The sequence below is a fragment of the Lutzomyia longipalpis genome, chromosome 4 (assembly GCF_024334085.1).
Source record: "Lutzomyia longipalpis isolate SR_M1_2022 chromosome 4, ASM2433408v1".
NCBI lineage: Eukaryota > Metazoa > Arthropoda > Insecta > Diptera > Psychodidae > Lutzomyia > Lutzomyia longipalpis.
Genome location: NC_074710.1, coordinates 14,643,340 through 14,667,399, shown reverse-complemented (window position 1 = coordinate 14,667,399; position 24,060 = coordinate 14,643,340). Strand labels below are relative to the sequence as shown.

The 24,060-nt window shown below is 34.9% G+C and overlaps 1 protein-coding gene and 1 long non-coding RNA gene across 7 annotated transcripts in view; one reads left to right on the top strand and one right to left on the bottom strand.

Annotated features, from left to right (window-relative positions):
* The window catches only part of LOC129796646 (cysteine-rich motor neuron 1 protein), a 64,570-nt gene that overhangs the window by 38,444 nt on the left and 2,066 nt on the right, over nucleotides 1-24,060 (top strand). The gene's annotated exons all lie outside the window — the stretch shown is intronic.
* LOC129796647 (uncharacterized) lies at nucleotides 10,570-24,048 on the bottom strand. The gene is made up of 2 exons (XR_008751249.1): nucleotides 19,771-24,048; nucleotides 10,570-12,165 (listed from the first exon to the last, which is right to left on the bottom strand). It is a non-coding gene; the product is annotated as an uncharacterized LOC129796647 (long non-coding RNA).

Below are 24,060 nucleotides of genomic sequence, written 5' to 3'. Positions count from 1 at the left end.
AATGTAATGATTTGCTGTTGATTTTTTTTCATTCAATGGAAGACAACTCAAGGAATTTTTTTTTCTACGGAAACTCTCTGCAAAATATACATATATAGGAAATCAAATTGTAGTCAATCTTTCTTTCTTCTTGGATGCAGTAAATGGTTCAAGAAACTAATAGTGAAAATCGAAATTAAATAATTTTTATTACTTCCCTTTGAAATCTCATTCAAAATCAATTTGTGCAAAATGTGAATTTCTTATAGAATTTCTTCCTCAAGCATATGGAAGTCATTAAAATATACATAATGCACTATAAATGTTCGATATTTTTCTTAAGAAATAAAATACACCGCAGCTGATTTAAATTTATTCCACAAGAACTTTCCAATGGGCATTATGCTGATTGAGGCATAAAAGAAACTGCAGAAATGCTAAAAGGCAATTATATTTTGAAAAGTCGTAAATTTTTCTTTCCCTTTTTTTCTCCAATCTCTCCTTAATTAACTTTCTTCCAGAATTGAAATGTTGAGTTTTGCATTTTCAACTTGAAAGCTCTTACGCTATATGCTATATATTTTATACATTTTATATATACATATACAAAACTGAGGAAATTTTAAAAATTTAACACGTTATATTGACACCAAATGATTAATTCTGTGGAAAATATGAAACATTCTAACTTTTATGTTATGTACATAACATATACATAACGTGCAATGTGGCGTTTTTTTTTCTTTCATTTTCATTTACAAGAATAAATTCTGAGTGGCAGTGCATTTATTCCTTAGCTGTCACCCCTGCGGCTTCTATAGAAAAATCCCCTTTGGACATTTTTGTGTGGCAAGCAAATTCTTTGACTTTCACCCTCTGGGATTTTTCCCCAAGCTTTCCCACAGTATATTATATGTATGAGTGTGTGTGTTGGGTGGAAAATTTATTATGAAATTGAGATTCGCCCAGGAGAATCACGTCATATGAATTTAATAATGCTGACGAATTTTCCGGCACCTTGCCTTAGATATTTCGGCAACGTTTCTAAGCTCAGAGCGAGTGCACGTTATGTGGTAGAGCTTCCACCAAAGCTTCCATCGTCGTAGCCTCAGATGTGCCACGACGTTGCTGCTTTTGTGGAAAGATAGAATTCCTCTTGCCCATCTCTAAGTATGTTGCTTTCGCATAGAGCACAATTTGCGGGTGGAATGACATCGTGTTCCGTATTATTATTAACATTGCTAAGTAGATTGAACGGGACTATAGATGAGAGATTTATTGTTCTCTCTTTAAAGAAAATATTCAGAAGAGAATTTTAAAATTATAAAAAGTTTTCTAAGGCGGTTAAATACCTTCATAATTTTATTTGCTTTCATAAGAAGAAGCGTTAAAAAATCCTCTAACATTAATCTTGTATCAAATTTAGAAATCTAATTTGAACATAGATACATAAATGTACATGAAATCTCCTTTGCCACATCCTGTACAAAATATGTATATACATACATACATACATACACCAGGAATGAGGTGTTTTATTCTATTCTCGAATTCCTTCGAGCAAACTGCTGGAATTCGCCTGAATATCTCCATGAAGCGTCGCCAAATGGAACACAATCCTCTAATTGTCGTATTAACAGAAGTGAAGCTAACGAGGGCGTGAAACGTGTACGTCATATTTTAATACTATATAAGAACAATTGAGATAATACTGGAGAGGTGCAATAAAAGCAAGTCAGACAATCGTGTGAATTGCAGACAATAAAATCAAATATATTTTCTTCCTCTTTCACTATTTCCTACACAATTCTGTGGCGATTTTCTCTATCCACTCTTTTTTATTGAAAAATTCTCTTGCAAATTTATTATACCTACATACATAGATATTTGTACGTATACGGTCTATAGAGCTCTAAGAATATTGCTTTCATTGTGATATCGCAATTCCTGAAGCATTTAAAGATTAAAAATAAATGAACTAAATAAATTGTGCCAAAGTATAATTAATCTTGAAGTAGTATCTGACGGGATGTTTAAATTTCGACGCACAGAAGCGTCGAAAGCTTTGGCCCCCCAAAATTGAAAGGATGTGTTTGGGTTGACCTACCGTCCCTTCGCTGACGCAATCGGAAGGAATTTTCCTAGAACATCAAAAAATATAATTAATCTTATTATCTTACTGGATTTTTTCGCTTCTTAAAAATTGTTTTGAGTATGAACGCCGATATTCATGATGATACAATTTTATGATCACTTTTGATGCTTTGCAATGTATTGACATTGATTTATGATGGAATTTCTAGCGAGGAATTAACTATTTATATAATGAAAGAATATGCAGACAAGAAGAAAATTAAAGATAAATGTCAATTGAAACGTATTCACCTCTTTCGACCTCTAAAATGATCATTCTTGATCTCAAAGTCAGAAATCTCTTTGCGGGAGATCATAAAAAAGACTTCTTTTTTATTATTATTATTTGTTCAACACTATTAACAACCATCAAGTGGAGCAAAATCTGGATTTTCCAGTGATAAATACAAGACATTGATGGCTTTTTATCGCAATATCATTGTTGAACGATGTCTATATCGCGATCGTGGATCAATTATCTTCACAATTTCAATGGCAGGGAATGTGGATGTACTATACATATATGTATATTTTGATGCTCTGGAATTCGCATAAATTTTTTATATAAATGTAGACACATTATGTACATTACATGGAGAATCTTTTATTCCATTGGCAATAAAATTAAATAGCAGTTGTTGCAAAAATATATAATTTAGTATAAATAATTCAATCAATGAATACGCTGTTATCAGTAGACTTTTAAAAATTAATAAGAAGTAATAGATTGAGAAAGATTTAGATAGAATGTATCTGTGTATAAAAAAATGTTCTGGGTTGTTGTGTCTTATATAGTCGTTCTTATAATAAAATGTTATGCGATTCTAAAAATATCTATTTGGGAAGTATTTTCTCAATGAATGCGCGCATTTTCTGAGCTGACCCATCGAATCCCCCCATATGTGTAAACACATACTCACTATTCGTGGCCATTTGCGTGCGAAAAAGCGCGCAATTTCGTGGCTGCAGCTCACTGGTGGTGAGAAGGTCATCCAGGTGAGAGGATGTCAGGCCGAGAGAGAGAGAAGGTGATCCCACCAAAAAGACGAAGAGATCGCGCTTACACAATCACGATGATCTCAATGGCACTCCATTTGGCGCCACCAGACACTCCCCAGTTTTTTTTTAAATTTTATTCAACTCTCTGCCTTTGCCACTGTCCTAGTTTTTCCGCATGCACATTTTTCCAATGCGGTGCACTCTTGCGTAACATTGGGTGCATCTTTTGCAGCATAAAATCAATTTGCATTTTTGTTGATGGCCACAATGCAAAAGGCAAAATCTTTTTTTTTCCTCTCTTACCACATGAACATTTTTTTTTATCTGGTGGCTGCATGTTCAGGAAATTTTCCTCCAAAAACTTTTATTATAACTTTTAAAAAGTTTGCAACACTCAAAAGGAACGCTAAAGTTCTTCTTGGGATTCTTTTTTTTCGTGAAGATACATACATGTGTATAACGTTATATTAATCATTCTTAGCTCGATAAAACTCAGCGACAGGAGTTTTGTTCTTCTTCCTTCACGTTTTAAATTTTTTAACTGCAATCTCTTCATAAAATATGAGCTTTTGTCTACAAACAGAACTTTGGCAAAAGCATTGCATTGTTCTTTGCTAAAGTAGAAAGAGAATTTTCTAAAATATAAATTGCTATGTACTTTTATATATATTTAATTCTTGTTCTGAAAAATTAGTAGTTACTAAATATGCTTTAGTTGGGAGAATTATTTGATAAACTATTTAAGACAAAACTGAAAATTGGTGTGGAAAATAATTTCTGCTTCTAAAGACCATTGATAAATCTAAATGATAAAACAAACAAATACGTTAACTATACATAATCCAAATTAGTCAGAGAACAAATTACACAATTTATTGTAAATCTTTTTGAGTTTCTGGTACTTAGACTCCCATCTTAAATAAAATCCCCATGTGGTGGGGAAATGTGGATGGAAATTGCTGTGAAGACGCCATTTCATTTGCATATGACTTTTTGAAAGTCACATGAGAACGTCACACGAAATTAAAAGTCATGCGTCTGTATTTTGCGATGTTCAGTTCAACTTTTTAGATTGAGCTTAAAAGCTTTTCAGCACCTCCGAAGTTTTGCAAGAAACTTTTACTAGAGAGATTTTATCAATAAAACGCAAAATTTCGCAAAAGGAAAGAAGAAATTGGAGACAGTTTGATGTGATCTGGGTGAAACATATGTATACGTGTGAGTTGTTGCGAGGACATACATAAATGTTGGGGTCAAGGTCACTTGCGAACAAGTTGATCAGAGATCAATTCACTGATATGCACCCAGTATGATGTGTCTACCGTGAGATACTTTTCCATACATATTTGTCACCATGTCTCACTCAACCCAAGAGTTCAGTCAGCATTGCGTCTTTGTCGTCACTGTCAATCGGCACTTTGATAAATGAGGCAAAATATACATACAGTCGTGCTCTCGTGGTAGGACCGTCGTCAAAATGACTTCTCCGCGGTAAAACGGCTTCAGAATGAAGTATTTTGCCTTCGCAGTGGGACAATTAGTACTATTGGAAAGGTAGGATACTAATTGTCCCACTGCGGAGGCAAAATTCCTCATTCTGAAGCCGTTTTACCGCGGAGAAGTCATTTTGACGACGGTCCTACCACGAGAGCACGACTGTATATATGTATGTAGGTTCTTGTATACATAAAAAAGAAGACAATATTCTGTCATCAACATCTCCGAAGAATTTCTCCCTAATAACTCAATTACTCTGGCTTCTCCACGCGCATAAATATGTGTGAAAAAATGCGGGATATATTTTTAATTCAAGGCTATGAGAAAAGAAATAGCTCAATCATTGTATTATAAATCTCTTGTTCTCATTGCGTCCTCACACGTAGCATATGTTCTCTGCAAAATTTATTAAAATTAAATTTATTATTATTTCACACAGAATTAGATAAATTTTCGTATTTTAGTGATAAATAATTTGGTTGGGGGGACCCATAAAATTGTTTTTGTGTGTGGGAAAAATATGGCGCTATTTCTGTGGTGATGTTGTTATATTGCAGCCACCACAGTGAAAGTTGGCAACAATTGAAAATTCATGCAGGAATGCGGATTCTCTTTCTGAATCCTGCTGTTTAAATTGTGAAAATGCCATTTTTTTTACTCTTTGGGTTTTTTTATTTAACTTTCTTTAAGTGCCAAAATCACGACATGCAGAAAAAAATAACATTCACCCACACCCGCCAAATTGTTGACATACAATGTCTCAATATTTTAACTCTTCCCCCGAAAGATTAAATTTTTCTTTAAATAAATTAACAATGAGCACCACTTGCTTTTACCTTTTGTATTGCATTTTGCATAATTTTGCACGATCGCATGCTAATATAGACATAAATAGGATTTTCTTATATGGAAAGTGGAACAAATTCGGATTAAATTCTCACAGTTAGGTGATAAATTTTGTTTGCAGATTTAGTCTTTTTTTTTGCATCAGTGAACGTGATTTGTTGAGTATATAGTTAAAATGTTTTGCAAGAGTATGAAAAGCTGATATTTCCCGAAAAGGAAATTTTCTGGAATTTTGCATAAAAAGTCTTTGAATAAATTTACTAATGCAACATATATGAGTTGTTAATTAAATAAATATGATCCGTCCAGACTTGGAAATTTACTAAATTTATTTTTATTTTTCTACTGTGTTTTTTTTCCCGTAATTATGCTAATATATGTATTGTATACATAGGTATACTTAACTGTTTTAGAGGGTCCAATAAATTATTCATGCTAGGTAGGTGGTACCAACTCTCTGTAAATTGAAAGTCATGGCCGGAAAATTCTTCCAAATGTTTAACAATTACCCAACTCTAAATCAACCGTGAAATTTGGAAAATCATCTTTCTTCATATAAATTCCTTTTCGACATTTCACCTCATCGCGCGTTCTCTTTTCCCAAACTTCTTCCCCCCTAAACTTCTTGTGCGGCTATGTACATATAAGAGGAGGGTGAAATGAGAAGAAGGGGGGAATCGGCGCATGCAAAAAAAAAATCCACAATAAACGTGACTTGGGTATTGAGTCGATTAATATAGGAGAAAAATCTCTATATGGTCTTAGAAGAGAATAAAATAAAAATGTGTGTGTGTGCAAGAAATATGGTGCGGGTGCATACGGAGTAGCTTATTGTCGGCACTTTCTTTGGGATCAGAGCAAATGTGTTTACTGTATATATTCTTTGCGATTGATTAGCTCTCCGGAGAGTGCCCTCGAGTGGCAATTGCATGTATCTTTTGATGGCACCCCGTGGAGAATGACTTTGTGTGTACAAATTGTACATACTTGGTGAAATGATGTCTATTTGAGGAGCACTCTCCCATGAGTAAGCTTTTTCGGTGCAAATATTACAACTTTCAACACCTCACCCACTCCTACATCATCATACATAAATACATACGTTGTATATATGTATGTATGTATTGTACATATTGTACTAAAGGTACTAAACCATCCAATTTAATTTTGTCAACAAAAGGTCCATGAAGGGGAAATCGACAAGAGTTTAAGTAAATAAAAATTATATAAAACCATTTTTTATAGAGAAAGTGTTAAAGAACAAATTGATGTATTTGCAAGATAATTTTAAATTCTTTGAAAAAAAAACAAACATAAAAATCTCTCATCTACAGAAAAATTATCTCTGTGTCAATGGGAATGCATAACAAAACATTTCGAGTTCAACTTACCCATCAATCGCAACATGATTTATGTGCCAATAAAAATGTGTGCTAAATTAATCAAAAGGCTTGTGGGGAATGTTCCGTGTTCTCGATGGTGGTTTCATGCGCAGAGAAATGAGCATATTATGGTAATTCACATGGCAATTTAGACGCACTTGTGTATCGATGAGCTGCGACTGTTTTGCATAAATAATCTCCATCCATTGTGCCATCGTATCTGCATATTAATCACGTGATGCTGAGCATATGTAGTGGCCCAATATAGATGCGTGGGTTTTGTACCAAATAAGGCGAGTGAGCTGCCTCGTACAAGCTTTCTTTCGGTGAACATCAAGCAAAAATATTACATACATATATCAATAAATTCCATAAAGGTGCGAGAAGTGAGCTTGAGAACTTTCAATAGAGAGAATATAAAATGTGCCAAAACTTTTGTATTTCCATGAAAGATAATACTTTAAATTCATTTAATATTAAAGTCAGCATTAACGTAAAAGATAAAATAAAAAAAAGAAGATTCTGTCTGTGCCCCAGAATTTTAATTGAATTATAAATAAGTTAAAATAATTCAATTTAATTTCCTTCTTGGAAGTTTCCACACAGATTGGCGTCCAGAGAAAAGATTTGCTCTTTATATAATTTAATTCTTAAACTATTTAAGAGATTTTTCTCTGTCCAGCGGATTTTTTTTCTTTAAATATTTTAAGAACTTTATGGTATTTATATATATAACAATTTTTGTTGACTCAAACTCCCAATTCTTGTATTAGGGAGACCAGAAGAGGAGAAAAAAAAACAACTTGATTTATCGTCCCCCCATTCAAAACAAATCCTCATCCAAAAGAGACTCGTGTACCTTTTCTAAATTATTCATTGTTCTCCATGGTAAAATGGTATACGGGAGGACAATTTTGTTGCCAATTCGGAACACATAAAACTTTATGCTATGAAAGAGAGAGAAAAAAGAAGAAGCAGATTTTTATTAGAGATGCGTCCAAATGAGAGTCACATGGAGTGAAAAAAAAAGTTTTAGAAGCCTCTTTGCTGAGGATGAGATTCCACGAGAGCATTAAGATTAATTACTCAGATTATATTTGGCAATTTTGCTTTCTTAATGGTCGGTGCTATTTTTTGCCGCATATGTTTAATGGTCCGCAGAGGAAAATTTCCTCCAGAGGAGAGTAATTGTTTATATTACAAAAATTAAAATTTCAGTGCTTTTCCATTTAAAAAAAAATAAAATTTTAAATTATCCAAAAGAAAATTCCATAGGGTAATAATAGTATATGAAATGCCCAAAGAATTAATTTTATGTAACGTATGTCCATAAAAATAAAATTACATATGTATACTTAGGAAAATAGAAGAAAAATTTAATTTTAAACCATTTCTTATTTCTACAGTGTTATTTTACATAAATAGCAACAACAATTTACTAACAAGAAATGCACGAAGAAAGAAAACTATTTCTTTGCCAAAATTGCTTTCTTGTGCGGAAATCAATTGGAACAACAAATTCGGTATTCGTGACAAGCGGCACGATCACTTTCCCTGCCATAAAAGCTCCTCTGCCCGAAAAAAAAGCGCGTGTTCCTTTCTACAAAGTTTCTCAATAATAAGATGTGATGTTCACTTCCCGCCCCCCTGAAATGAAATTTTCTCATGACTCATTCCACATGTTGCCCCCTCGGCTAAAGCAACTTCTTCCCAAAATAAGATACTTTTTCACATCAATGAAGAAAAGAGAAAAAATATCTGAAATGTTGCGATAAAATAAACAATTAATCTGAAAAAACTTGCGCAAGTCTTTTTTTGCATAAATAAAATAAGAAATTCTGAATCATCCTCATGAGAAATTTCTTTATGGAGATGTATGGAGATTGCTATTCATTTTATATTAAATCGTGCAATTTTCATGACTCATCGAAATGTATTTTAATTAAAAACTTATTTACATAGAGATTCACATCTCAATTGAACTAATTTAGCAAACTTTATACTTCCTATATTTTATCTTTTTTCTTTTCTATTCACATTGATTCCATGTGTTGCAGCATCAATCGCTCAAATAGATAAAAAGAAATCTTTATTTTCTTCTTGAAGATAATGCGAAAAATGGGCCTGATTCAGCGACCAAGAAACCCTTGAAATCTTGGAATTTTGTACTGAGATTTCAAGATTTCAAGCGAATTTCAAGGGTTTTTTGGTCGCTGAATTAGGCCCAATGTTTCAGCATAAAATTATTAAAAAATCACAGAAAATATGACATATAAATGATAGAGAATAATGTTAAATTAATTTTAAGTTAAGCAATTTCAGCATTGTCCGTCCATGTCTTCCATGTCTTTCACTTTGGGAAAATACAAAACCTCAAAGCTCACATACTGACTATGTCTCCGTATATACTGAATTCTCTCAAGTATGATTTATTGATCCCAATAAAATGTTGAGGTTTGCATTCGCCTGGGGAAAGTCTGCTTTTCAGCTTATTTGCTTTCTCTCTCTCTCTCTCTCTCTGCCGAATTTCCAACCACCCTATTCGCCTCCACACACATTTTGCATCCTTTTCCACCATCACCCCCCAAAAATAGAAGCCGATTCGGAGATGGCTATTACAAAGGGGTTGATTTCTCTGGAATGTACTCTACGTACAAACCCATGGTGACCTCCCACATTTGGGATGTGATTTAAATGGAAATCGCACACAAAGAGAAAAGCTCACCTATCCATCACACAACCTTCTGTGCATCAAGAGCAAATAAGTCGTAAGTGTGTATTTTCTGCAGCACAATTTTATCTGGAGCTTTCTGTGGAGAATGGGAGAAACTTAGTATATAGGTATGACAAATTTAGGGTTCGATTTCACACACATAGAGCAGATACATTAAATGTGGGACCCTTTGATTCCATGAAAGGTGACACTTCTTGGGTGAATAAATACGAATTAATTTGAATACCTTTGTTATCAAAGGAGATTCACAAACCATCAAATGTGTCTGGAAATTTAATCTTTTCCTGAACAATCCATAAGAATTTCTTCCTTACAGAGAATTTATTTCGACTATGGGTGATATTTATTACTAGGTCAACCAAACATTATTTCTTAGACCGAGCCTTAATTTTGTAGGATCAGACTTTAAAGGTTTAAGGGTAAAGATAGGCTAAATTTCGACTAAACGTATTTTAGGAATCAGCCACAATTCAACTTGGTTTTATTTAAAAAAAAATTAAGCCCGGTCTAAAAGACTAAAGTTTGGATTTTAAAACTTTGGCCTATAGCATATAAAAATCATAAAGCATTTATAAGCCTTAAGACTGATTTAACAGTGAATTTTATCTTATGATTTGGAGGTTGCCAGACGCACACGGAGATAATCCACATCATTTGGTGATAAGACACTGCAGGGTGCCTGATTCATGTCTTAATTGTTTTTTGTGTCAGTGCTCATGGTGTACAATAGCTTTTTCTTTGACTACACTTTGTTACACTGCTAGAGTAAGTTTAAATTGTAAATTTTTTTTCTCTTGTTCTTTTGAGTCGAGAATACTTTGTTAATTTTTTCTTCTTTCAATTTTTTTTTGCCATTATTTTATCACACCTCTAATTCATTTCTGTAAAAATTCCTATGTAGAGCCTGAAGATGGTAATATAACTTACCGAAACGTTGCGCACCTAGCGATAAAACATCGTGCATTTTTATTCCCGACTGCTGATCCGAACAACATAAATCTTATGATTTGTTATTTTCTAGCGTATACTTGTTTTACTTTATCATTCTATAGTGTTTTTCCCGAGCTTTTCCCATTAATGAAAAATCCACAAGCAATGATTTTCTGCCAAAATGTCTATTGGTTCACACAAAATAATCATCATCAATTCAGTCCATTTAATCTCATTGATATTCCTTGCATGTGCATCACAATTTCCATTTATCTGAAACCCCAAAATCTGTATTAATAAAAATGCAATCAAATTTATGCGATGACTGTTGATTAAAAGAAGAAGCAAAGATAGAAAACAAACTACATCAAGACGATGCGAATTTGTATGCTGATGGAATCTTTGGTAAAAATCATACACTGCATAATACCTACTGATTAAACTGTCATTGTTTTGCCTCTATCTCATGATTTATCTCAACACTAAAGAGATGCTAAAAATGGTAATATATGGAGGGCGACACGATAAACCGATTAAAAATGTAATTCCACGCGTTTATCGGCATCATCAGAAAATAATAAATTAGTCTACATGGGATATGTGTCTGGCTTTGGGGTATGCTTCCGATGTTGCACGACGACAAAATTTATCCGTCATCACTCTCGGAGATTACATGTAATTTTTCTTGGAAGGAATTTGGGCCACCCAAATGTGAAGGTTCCTCATTAATTTTAGCCTATATTATTCAGCTCAGTTTCTCTCCAGCAAGTGCAAAGTGCAGAGAAATAGAAATATGTTGGAAATTGCGTGTCGTCATGAAGGCCCGAACTTAATCGGTTGAAATGGAAAAAAATAATCAATGATAAATTCTTGTTTACATTCCCATCAACACCACTTAAGAACTCATTAGTAACATTGAATAATATTTTCCAATCGTACCAAGAAATTTCTAGCATTCCATCTAAAAATTTTTGATATACCATTAAGCTAAAATATTTATTGTACTAAAAATACTTTAATCACTCACCCCTTAATTTCTTGTCGCAGAATGAAAAACCTCAAAGAACTTCCTCTGGGAAATCTTGTTTGTAGCACTCAATCAATTGTTATATACTATTATGAGAAGCACATACATATGTATTTATGTATAATATGGGAAAAACCACTTTTATAATATAATGGAAGCTATTTCCATCAAGATTCTACACAGGAGGCATAATTGTCACAGAAATTCGCTAGACGAAATTGGATGGAATTTCTCCTGAAGAATTGACTTCATTTTCAGCAGTAGAGCGTCTATTTTTATTTACACCATAAACACTATGTTTGTTTACATTTCGTGGTGTTTTTCTGGCACAAACATACACTCTGCTGTGTATGCGTGGAAAAGGTGAAAATTCCCATTTATCCTTCGTGGTGCGGACTTCATCCCCTCGCACATCTTGAAGAAGAACAACCTTGACCAGTGAGATTTTGCGTATAAATAAAATATTTTTGATTAAATCGCTTTTGGCAGGCAAAAATAACCCTCTCTCCCGCCTCAAAATCAAATTTGTAAATTTTCTAAAATTAGGAAAACAATCACCGTCAAATTCACTACATATAGAAGAAGAAAAACAAAGCTGAAGCTTGTTTGTAAAATTCAATTTTTGATTTAATTTCATTCTATGTGTAACGATGTCCTCTTCTCCAGCTCTTTTCGGCCAGCTTTACATACACTTACCTGCCGGTGTGCTTTTTTTTGTAAGGGCGCCAGATCTCAAAGAGATCGCACACCGGGGGTTTTTTTCAAGAGGAAAAGATCGCACAATTTGGGGGTTTTAATTAAAAAGAAATATTTAACTTAAACCTCACTTTAATTAATAAAAAAAGAGAAAAAATTATAAATTTGGAATTTAATGGAATTTACTTTACACTTGTTTATTTATTTTAAAAGAAAAGAATTTATATAAATTTAATTTGAAAGAAATTGACTCTACTTTACTTTTACACTTCAAATAATTTAGCAAAAAAGATTTTAATTAAACGCGGAGATGTTGAGATGATGTGTTGCAGCTAGGAGAGCTGAATCCAGAAGAACGATGATTACTCACACAAGAACTGGCGATAGCCTCAAAATCCCCACCACCGATCTTTCGATCTCTCTGCATTCGCCGTGAGAGAATTTTGGATATTTCTACTATCGCCTAAATATATACACCAGCCTAGCGCATGTACATGAAGATATGAATGTAACATCATCCCCCTTCCCCTCCGGAAAGATTGCAAAAAAAATGATAATTCATAATAATATTTAAACATCGAAGAATGACACATAAAATCAAGATATGCAAAAGTTATCTCAGACCATCGAACATTTCAGAATTTACTCTACTGTGGCACTAAAAGGAATTATTTCAAAAACATCGACTACTCAACAATTTACCACATCCTTTTTCATTACTACGGTCGCGCTTGGACGCACCCTTCATTTCTAATATGAGTTCAATTTTAACGTCCGGTTCATCAACCTTTACCCTGGATTTGCTTAATTTTTTCAATTTTATATTATTATTTTTAACGCGTATTTTCAACTTTTAATTTATTCCTGTTCACCAAAATAGAATTTCCATCAATTTCCATTCTCCAATTTTCAATCTTCAATCTCCAATCTTCATCTTCTTCACATTATTTTTAAGATACAACTACGAGAGCGTCCGATGTATTTAAGGCCTTTTTAACAATGTATCTTTATCGATGACTTGCTTCTTTTAGCAACTAAAAATTTCGTACCATACATCCAAGGTCTACCAACTCTGATGTCTCATTTTCGAGAGAGATGATATACCATGGATGTCCCCATTTTTTGTCCCATCATCGACTTCGTTGCGACCCTTAAGGTTACGTTTTCGGTATGCCTTGGGCCGTTCAGATCTCCGTAGCTTCTCGCTACCACCTTAGGAGCGACGACATCCCCTGAGTTGTATCTTAACACAGAACCAGGAATATTCAATTACTTTTAAACTCGGAAAAAAATTAAATTTTTCTTCAATCTTTTTCCTTTAAAGAACAATTTTTCTTTAAACCAATTTCATGTTTTTTTTTTAACATTTTCCTTTAAATTTTTCAATATTAAATTTTATATTTTAATTACGCATCAAACAAATATCAAATCCAGAGCTTGTATCAGAAACCATCAGTCTCCACCTTACAACACTTTCAAAATTCTAGGTGTGTACTCTCTTTTCATGTATGTACGCAACGCGAGCCGATACCTGTAAAACAACTGTCTTTCAGCGCCTTTTATATTACATCCTATGAAAAAGACAAATCCGAATGGTATGATACAACTAAATTGCAATTCAAATTAATTAACATTTAACATATTCATTCAAGAAAACTTAGTTTCTTTTACTATGCGATCAATTTGGCTTCAAATCCTTTTTGTGGTAACGACCCTTTCTTGATTCGTTTCCCACATCTTCAACAATATACACATCATTATGCTTTGAAATCACCTTTGCCTTTACCCATGTAGGAAAAAACTTGGCTTGTAGCCCCTGAGACGCATTTGACAATTTAAAATTTCGTCTCCATACTACATCTCCTACATTAAATTCGTGATTTTTAGCACTATGGTTCGCATCATATTGTTCTTGAGACGACTTATGAATTTTTCTGAGGTTTTCATTTGCCCTACCACGAGACTTTTGCAATTGCTCAATACGGTTCTCGTCACTAGGCTGGTTACCTACATCCAAAATCTCATATTCTTGTCCGTTAGCTATCATATTTAGACCAAAATTTAAATAGTATGGACTATACTTGGTCCCTTCGCTTACTGCCGCACGCATAGATACACCTATCTCAGGTAAAAATTCATCCCATCTATTGTGCTTTTCTTTAATGTAAGACTTAATAGCTGTCATTACTCCCCGATTATATCGCTCTGTCGCGTTTGCTTGCGGATGATAAGAGGCCGTGGTCCAATGCTTTATCCCTGATTGCTTCAAATAGCTTTCAATATCTTTACTGACAAAACTAGTGCCGCAATCTGTGTAAAAGATTCTTGGATACCCAAATATTGAGAAAACGTTTTCTCTTAACACTCTTATAACGCCCTGCGACTTGGCATTTCTCATCGGAAATAATAAGACAAATTTACTCAGCCTATCAACCACTACCAAGAGCCAAACAAACCCTCTTTTGGTCCTGACTAGTGGTCCTACAAAGTCCGCTGATACAAATTCCCATGGACGTTTCGCCTCAATAAATTTTCCCATAGCCGGTGTTAATGAATAATTTGGTGATTTGATCGACTTACAAGTATCACATTTTTTTATGTACGCAGCTACTTCCTGCCTCATTTTTGGCCAATAAAAGAACTCACAAATTCTATGAAAAGTTTTAAAATAGCCTAAATGACCCCCTGTGGGTTCATCATGATATTTTGCTAAGATTGCCGGTCTATCCTCCTTCGGCACCACTAATTTCCACTTGTGTTCACTAATCTTATCTTCATTTAAAAATGAACAATTTTTATATAGTTTCCCGCTTTTTATTTGGTAATCAGGAAAATCAGACGGATTTTCTGATACTTTTTTATATAAATTTTTAAACCATTTATCTTCTGAACTACCCTCTACTGCTTCTATGCATCGTGATAAAAAGTCTGGCAAAATGTGTTCTTTTCCCGCTCTATGAACAATCTTAAAATTGTGGTGTTGAAGCTTCATTACCCATCTAGCTAGCCTACCTTTTACCTCATTCGTATTTAATAACCAAATTAATGCAGAGTGATCTGTTTCTATAGTAAAATTTGAACCTTCTATATAATCATTAAACCGCTCTACTGAAAGTACTACAGCTAAACATTCTTTTTCGGTAGTGGAGTAATTTTTTTGACTTGCCGTGTACTTGTGTGAGTAGTAGGAGATCACGCGCTGGTCATCTCCTTCTCCCTGTAGTAGGCATCCTCCCGCGCCGAAATCGGAACTGTCGCACTTGATGACGAATGGTTGAGTATAGTCCGGCGTAGCTAAGATCGGGGCTGTGGTGAGCAGGTGCTTCAGTTGTTCAAGAGCAGCGTTTGCCGCCGGAGTCCAGGAGATTTTCTTGGGATTCCCCTTCAGCAAGTCCGTGATGGGCGTAGCTACCTGACTGTAGCCTGGGATGAAACGCCTGAACCATCCCATCATGCCGAGCAGCTGACGCACTTGTTTGACTGTTTGCGGTGGCTGAATATCCTGAATCGCCTTGACTTTCTCCTGATTCGGACTGACTCCTGATGCACTGACTGTGTAGCCAAGATACACCAGCTCTGGCACACAGAACTTTGACTTTGCTGCGCTGATGGTGAGATTCGCAGCCTTCAGACGTCGCGCCACCTCCTGGAGGCACTTGATGTGTTCCTCAAAGGTCTCTGTAGCGACTATGATGTCGTCCACAAAACAGAAGACGTCCGGCTCCAGATCGACCCCGATGACACGAGACATCAACCTTGACATCTCCTGGGCTGAATTTGTACAGCCAAAGGGCATTCGGTTGTAGATGTACATGGGTCTCCCCGGAATGCTGAATGCTGTCTTCTGTTTGGACTCTTCGTCAAGTTCTATTTGAAAAAAAGCATCGGATAAGTCGAGAGAAGACAAATATTTTGTACCAATTAATTTGGATAGGATATTATCGATATTTGGTATGGCATAAGAGTCCCGAACCGTGATTCGGTTTAATTTTCTTGCATCTAAACAAATTCTTGCTTGGCCATTTGGTTTATTTACTATTGTAACTGGATTAGACCAAGGACTTGTTCTGCACTCACTAATTACACCAAGTTTAAGCAAACGTTTTAATTCAGCATCAACAGCATTTTGTCTGTGGAAAGGTACTGGATAAGATCTTTGCCTTATGGGCTTATGATCTCCCGTATCAATAGTGTGCTTTAATACATTTGTGCACCCAAATTTTCCTTCAGATGTTACCAAAAATTGTGATATACATTCCTGAAGCTGAATACTTTGTTTTTCAGTAAGCTGTGGAGACTTTAATACCTCATTTACTTGATGATTAGGAAAATTTATGCCAACACCAAAACTTCGACAAAAATCCATACCCAAATATAGCGGATGAGTGAGCTGATTGCACACTATAATTTCATGATTTTTTGTAGTTCCATTGAAAGTTATTGGAACAATAGCGGAAAATTTAGTTTTATGCATAGAACCATCTGCAGTTCTCAAAAAAGTATTTTCTCTCAAAATCTCCAAATCGAGGCTCCTCAGGAATTTTAAACCGTCCTTGCCCAGGATAGTACATGTACATCCTGTATCAATCAGACCTTTTACTACTTGATCAGCTAATTTAACTTCACAAAATATTCTACCGAAGTTATCACTGGACGTAGCAATATTTAATTCACTGATTACATGGGCTTTCGGACACACATTTCCCGAAGGTTTTCCGACAATGAACTTTTGGCGATTGAATTTTTCACGGTAATTTTTCTTTTCTGAAACCGTACTATTTACTTCACTTGCCACAATATGTTCTAAACCTTGATGAGATTCATGAGATTCTACACTCTCTTCTTGAGATACCTCAGACGCGAATTCTTCTATATCATTTATATTCTCTAAACTTTGATTTCTTGAATTACTGTTTACAAACACTAAAGATTCAGTAAGACTGCACACTTCTGCACTGTTCCCCCCATCCCTCTCTGCCAATTTTTCTTTATGCAAATAGGATGAGTTGATAAATTCGCGATTATTGAAGGTTTCAGATTTCTCGGCGACTCGCGACACCTTCTCTACCGAGACGCCCTGTCGCCCCCCTTGGTGTTACAGACCGGACACCTTGACGTAATGGTGTTTTCTAAGCCGCATTTATAGCACATTACATTACACTTTCTGGGTTCCTTGCAATCCTTGATCTTATGTGGACCGCCACAATTTACGCACTTTACCGCATTTTGTCCCTCATTTCGCGAACCTGAACGATTTGTATTTTGATTATTTCGTCCAACACGCTGATTTCCACGAGAATTAATACCGCGTTGCTGTTGTTCTGACACTTCTTGTACTTGATTTTGAATCTGGGAGCCCCGTTTTTGAAGATTTGGTTGAGGAGCATACAATCTATTGTACTCAATTTGCTTGAGAAGTGATCCAAGATGTGCCATTGAATTAATTTGAGTTAAGGCCAGCGCATTTGAAAAAGAATACATTAAATTTCTTCGGGTGAGCCTTATTTTTTCATTCTCTGAAATCTTATCTTCTAATTCATCAAAAAGCTCTTGTAGAGCCGCGAGAAAAACCTCTACTGGCTCCCCTGGCCTTTGTTTTCTTTCTTCAATGCGCCTCCTTATTGAGAAGTCACTTTCTACATCCTGAAAAGCAGATTTTATAGCAGCGGTAAAAGATTCCCATGTGGTGAGGTATTGCCAACACGAATTATACCACAAGAGAGCATCTCCTGTGAGAAAAAAACGTACAGCGCGATTAAGAACTTGCAAAGGAACGCCTTGAGCTGCGCTCATTCGCTCAAGGTCAATAATAAAGGACTTGACTTTCTTGGCTCCTCTCGCACCAGAAAAAGAGATCCCCCAGTCCTTGAAAGAACCTGGGGTAACTCTTACCATTGGCTCGATCGGATAATAAGTCCCTGTTACACATTCTGCACCATTATTTTGATTTTGAGGTGGATTATATTGTGGAGGATATTGCAATGGACGGAATGCAGGAATTGTAGGGTTAAGTTGAGTTGTTTGATTTGTAAGAAAAGGAATTTCCCAATTATACCTTGCGATATTCCCTCTGCCGCGGCCACCCATAGAACCAACAGACAAAGATTCACTCTCATTAGAATTTTGTAACTTGTGTTTTTCCTCATATTCGCCCATATGCTTCTCCAATAATTTCAACACTTTCCGCGACCGCGTTTTATCCGGATCACTGTCATCGGCAACGTACTTGCAGCGGTGACGCAAATGCTCGAACAATACTCTTATGCCTCGCTCCCAATCGGGTTTAGGATCAATAAGATTAAACTCAAACTCCGCGACACGCACTATCAAATCTTTAGTCGAATTATTTCCTTGAATCACCACCCTTTCTTCACTTTCCCAGTGTTTTAACAACTCCGAGGATAGGTTGCGATTTTCCCAAGGTTCACCTTTATTACGCAAGGTTAATTCGAACTTAATATCTTCCTCCGTCAACAATGAAAAATCCAATTGATTACTTGACCTGGTTCGCGGAACAGCTCCCAAATTCCCGGCCGCACCAAGACCGAAACCCGAAGGTCTTCCGAAGTTATCCATTCGGTTAACTTACACGTAAACAATTCTATGTATGTAAAAAATTAATCCCCCCAAAACCACCCAATGGGCCCTGGATGAGTGTTGGAAGATAATTTTCACAAAATCGCAAATTTACTCGTGCAAAACTCGCGCAAATCTATCACTTAACGAGCACAATAACGGTAAATTTAACGGTACTAAAATCTTCTGGCAGCAAATACCTCCAAATTTCTTTTTTCTACACTCGGCGTAATTTATTACCCCGCGTAATATAATCGTGCAGAATGCGCAACTTCCCAATATCTCACCACGTGGTAATGTAAAAAATGATATAATTTTTAAGATAATTAGATATTTTTCACCAGACAGCTTCCACACGTAGAGCTTATGCTTTTACACTTTTCGAGCTACGTTGGGCGCCAAATTTGTAACGATGTCCTCTTCTCCAGCTCTTTTCGGCCAGCTTTACATACACTTACCTGCCGGTGTGCTTTTTTTTGTAAGGGCGCCAGATCTCAAAGAGATCGCACACCGGGGGTTTTTTTCAAGAGGAAAAGATCGCACAATTTGGGGGTTTTAATTAAAAAGAAATATTTAACTTAAACCTCACTTTAATTAATAAAAAAAGAGAAAAAATTATAAATTTGGAATTTAATGGAATTTACTTTACACTTGTTTATTTATTTTAAAAGAAAAGAATTTATATAAATTTAATTTGAAAGAAATTGACTCTACTTTACTTTTACACTTCAAATAATTTAGCAAAAAAGATTTTAATTAAACGCGGAGATGTTGAGATGATGTGTTGCAGCTAGGAGAGCTGAATCCAGAAGAACGATGATTACTCACACAAGAACTGGCGATAGCCTCAAAATCCCCACCACCGATCTTTCGATCTCTCTGCATTCGCCGTGAGAGAATTTTGGATATTTCTACTATCGCCTAAATATATACACCAGCCTAGCGCATGTACATGAAGATATGAATGTAACATATGGAGAGTTAATGAGAAACCAATTAGCATTTGTCATTGAATTAGCAAACTCAAAAATAACATCGTCAAATTATAGGTATAGTGATGTCGCAAAGAAGACAAATAAAAAACTGACCATCTCTAGTCAGAGAATTAACCGCAAAAACAAATTAATCCCACGGTATATTGACCAATTTTTTCTTGAATTGCCGTGACAAATTAATTTCAATCACACGCTATCACGTGAAGTCCAAAGAAAAGTTTTCTTTTTTCTTACACACGGAGAAAAAAATTGGCCCTTCTCCATTTTGGAGAATGCGTAATTGGGCGTCGCAATAAGGGTTCACTTTTTTTCTGTCTCAAAAAAAATTAACATTTTCCGCAAAACTTCGCCAATTGGCATTCACAAAGAATATACAGTTCTTTAGATAGGCTAGGGGGCAAATGTGTTTTGTAGAATAATCCCGAGGTGTCTCTTGATTGAAATATATTGGTTTATACGCTTTTTCACACGCTATGAGGGGCGGATAAATATTGGAATTTAGGTAGAAGATTTAATGACTTTTGAATAAAATTTTTCTGGTTCGTATTTCACAGACTTTAATAAACAATTGGTCCTATTCTCCAACCAAGAATCCTTGAAAATAGGACCTAAATTTTTTAAAAATATTCTGTAAATTTTAACAATTCAATACAATTATTAATATTCGATTAATTAGCCGCCCTTTTTGCAATGACAATGCGTACGCGATGTGCAACGTATAAATGGATTACGAGAAGTGAGACGCTCCTCACGCCAATATGTCGAAATCCAATGCAATTGCTGCCATCAGTGGGAAAAGAGAGTTAGTAGCGGAGAATAAAAAAAAACTTGGAAGATTGACGGGGTGTTTTTCTCGTGAAGCTTTGGAAAAGCTCCCGACTTAATTCCCTGCGCACAATCAATTATTTCGTTCAAGAGAGTGTGGTTGGAATAAATCACTGTCAATCGCACGCCTCTCTTAGCCTTTTAAGGGGGCGCAGGGGGAAGGGGGTTGGTGGGATGAGCTTTGAAAAATCTTTCTACATACCCGTGAAGTCTATCTTATGCAAGGAAAATTGGTTTAAATGACGAGTGACTTTTCATAGGTATTTTGTGTCCTATAAAATTAAATTAGTTTGCAATGTTAAGTTGACATCGAAAGACATAATTTGCAAATAAAAAAAATATTGGTTGTCGCTTTTTTTTAACATAAAAAATTTTCAAGATGTGTGATTTTTTTTTGTTAATCTCTCTTCTTTGGTCATCATTTGGGGATTCATAAAGCGACTTAAATTCGAAGCAATTAACTCACAATTCTTCGCTTTAGTACCTCTGCGCGGCTTTTCTAACTCCATCGAGACACCGCTCAATTTATTGCCAATTAACATTCAATGGATTTTTCTTCTTTTGCTCGAAAAAAAAGTCTTAACTTGGCTGGGGTATGATCATTTAATCGTCTTAAAAGATTCTCACCGCTGATTTTCTATATATATTCATTCACTCGTATTTTAAACTATACAAGCTGTTATACTAAAATTAAATCTCCTTTTTTGGGAATTTCTTTAATTAAAAAATGAAAAGTGCCTTGTAAGGATTCAATACAATTTCATTTTAATAATATAATTATAATGAAATTCAAGAGTGAAAGAATATACCATCATCACATATGTACAGTACATACATAATATTTTTTTTGTTGCTTCTTCCCCCATAAATTTTCCAATTGGTTGCCAATAACACTTGATGAGACGTGTGACAAACAATATTGAATTAAGGGCATCCCACGAACCTCCCAATCAATTGATTTACGAACACTGCTGTTCTCTGCCTTTCATTAATTCCCATTCACGCGAGTGTCCACAATTCCCCAATATAATTGCACAAAGTGGAACATTTATTCAATTACACTGGCACAATTCTATCTGCTCTTTTGAGTTTCATAATTTTTTTCTAGCGTACAGTAACGCTTTTCCTGCCAATTAAATTCCCCCCCCCCCCACTATGACGTAAAATGATATTGCAAAACAATCACTTAATGTAATTTAAAAACAATTTAATGTATTTTGTGACATTTTTTAATGGAATAATTTTTTATATATTTTGTGTATTTTACATTACTTTGGATAATACAATTACTTGTACTTTTCAACCAAAATATTGTTAAAAAAAATTAACTCCTTTCTTGCCAGAGACAAAAAAGCGTCAACGCGAATTTATCATTTTTCATCTTTCAATTAAATTTATTTACTTTTAATGACGCACTGGGTGTTACACATCTCACATTTAACTCAAAAACATCCAGCAGAAAATTATCTCATCTGTTTGCAATGCAATAAACTTCTCCTCTAAAACATTTAATTTTATCTCATATTTTTTTTTATCCCTACACACACATTTTCTGCATGATGAAATGTATATAATACTGCCATTTCTTCTTGAAGGAGAAAATAAAGGAGAGCAAGAAAGAATGGAAAAACGTAGCGGTAAAGAATGAAAGAATTAATTGTTTGTGGTGAGAAAAAAAGCGCGATCCATGAATGCAAGAAACCATGACGAATTATTTAATTTACACCAAAATGACAAACTCCATCTGTTCTCATCGTAGTCATTCACGTGAGGTCACCGTGCGCTTATGTAGCTGGAAGAGTCGATATGGTTGCAAATAAATTAAAAATGAGGAAAAAACGCGAGAAACATGTGCCGATGATAAAAAAATACATACTTGAGGCAAAAGATGTGGGTGTGCTCACAGTTTTAAATTAAATACCATATTTATGTGTATTTGCTATGTATGAAGTTTTCGAAAATGCTTCTCATTGTTTTATCCGTGAACGATTGGAATTTGCAAACACACTTTTAATTGACTTTGACATTGAAACTACACAATTTTCCATCATGAAGGTTGTGCTCGTATTTTCTTAACTTTATATAGCATCTTCTTTACAAAAAGAAAAACTATGTAATAGGTTGCAATCAATGTAAAAGAACCTTTTTTGAGCCAAATTTTTTTGCTTTATTAACGGTGTATGGAGTGTGTAAAGGATTAAATGAATGAATCTCTTCAGTAAATTGCGAAAGTGAGAACGTTCTAATTTGCAAACAATTTCTCATTGAATGCGATAAAATGGTAATTTGGAACAAAACAATTGAAAAAAATATTAATTCTATATAGAAAAAAAAAAATGAAAAAAAAGTTCTTTGAGGGTGGGAGTTTTTCAATTAATTCTTTTAATTTCACCACACAGGTATATTACTTTTTCCTTTGCAATATATTCACAAAAAGGTATAGATTTCTGTGCTTGTATGATGTGTTATATGCGTTATGTGTGCTATAATCTCAATGCAAGAGTGCCGCCAAAGTCACATAAACAACAAAATGTGCAATCATAAAGTTTATAATGCCTGCGAATGCATTTTCTGTAATCGATACAGAGAGAGAAAAGGAGAACTACCACCATGTACATTTTCACTGTTTGGACGATAAATCAAGCAAATAGAAAATGGTCGGCGATAAAAGGCGCGCACATTTGGATGCGATAGAGCCATTTATTTGAAGGCACAGAGCATTTTGAATTTTTGCGCGCCTCAAGCGATCCAAAAAAAAAAAGCTTAAAAGAGGATGAAATGCATACAAATCAATTCATAAATGGGTGCTTTTTCTCCCTCTTCATATAACTTCTTGTTCAATAAATTTTTGAATGAGGAAAAGGGGTTTGCTGTTTCCGCAATGATTCCAAAGGCTAAAAGAGAAATATTGAGGAGAATTATTACCCGGTCTTGTGCGAATATATATGGAATAAACATAGTGCGAGCGACTTTGGCATTTAGCAGAGGTCCAAAAATCATATACTACGTGTGGAATCTAGCAGAAAAATCTCAACTTGTGCTATGTACATAATAATACATACCTATATAATCATAGAGGGAATAATTTTGATTTATTAGGGAAAAACATACTTCTTTCCTTTTGGTATATGGAATCAGAGCGTGGTTGAAATATGAGGGATCCCTCTTGGAGCCAACAATAACTTCCTACTACATATAGTACCTACCTATACATAATATTGCTTCGTGCACTAAATCAGTCTTTAATGCAAAAAGTAACATATATATGCTATATTGCTTATTGATGTGGAATAATTTACAAAATCGTGTAACATTTATTATCCCAACTATCGGGTAATGGTTGCCAAAAAGAAGAAAAAAATGAAAGAGAGCATATCGCTTACAAAATGATTAATTTATATAATCCATCAATGGGCTTCATGAATGTTTTTTTTTCTTTTT